Raw genomic sequence first — 435 nt, forward strand, 5'->3', positions numbered from 1 at the left:
CGATCTGCTTCTTGCAGCCGCTCCGTCGTGGCGGAGCGAATCCGGAGCCCAAAACCCAGCCCTCGAGGGCGGCGGGATCGGCTGGGAAAGACGCCTGGCCCTCCCGGGACTCCTCGGAGCCCGGACCGCCCCATCAGTCCCTGTAAGTACTCCCCCCGCCCCAGCACAGGCCAGATGGGGCAGGAAGAAAGCCGGGGTCTTTCCGGTCCGGGTTTCGCTTCCTGAAGGGGTCCGACGAGGCTCTCCCGTTATTTTGCGGCCCAGCCCCGCTTGTGCAAAGCTTGATTTTGTCCCCCGGCTTCTCCAGCAGGCCAGTCCCGGCGGTCCGGGGCTGTCTGCTTCTCCGATGGCCTCCGCACTTCGGCTCCTGGAGCCGTCTAAGGCACCCTCTGTGTTGATGGGAGTCACCTGGTGGCTGCTGAGGAAGTCTGGGGG

Source organism: Gekko japonicus, unplaced genomic scaffold, assembly GCF_001447785.1.
Source record: "Gekko japonicus isolate JY-2015 unplaced genomic scaffold, Gekko_japonicus_V1.1 scaffold318, whole genome shotgun sequence".
Taxonomy (NCBI): Eukaryota; Metazoa; Chordata; class Lepidosauria; order Squamata; family Gekkonidae; genus Gekko; species Gekko japonicus.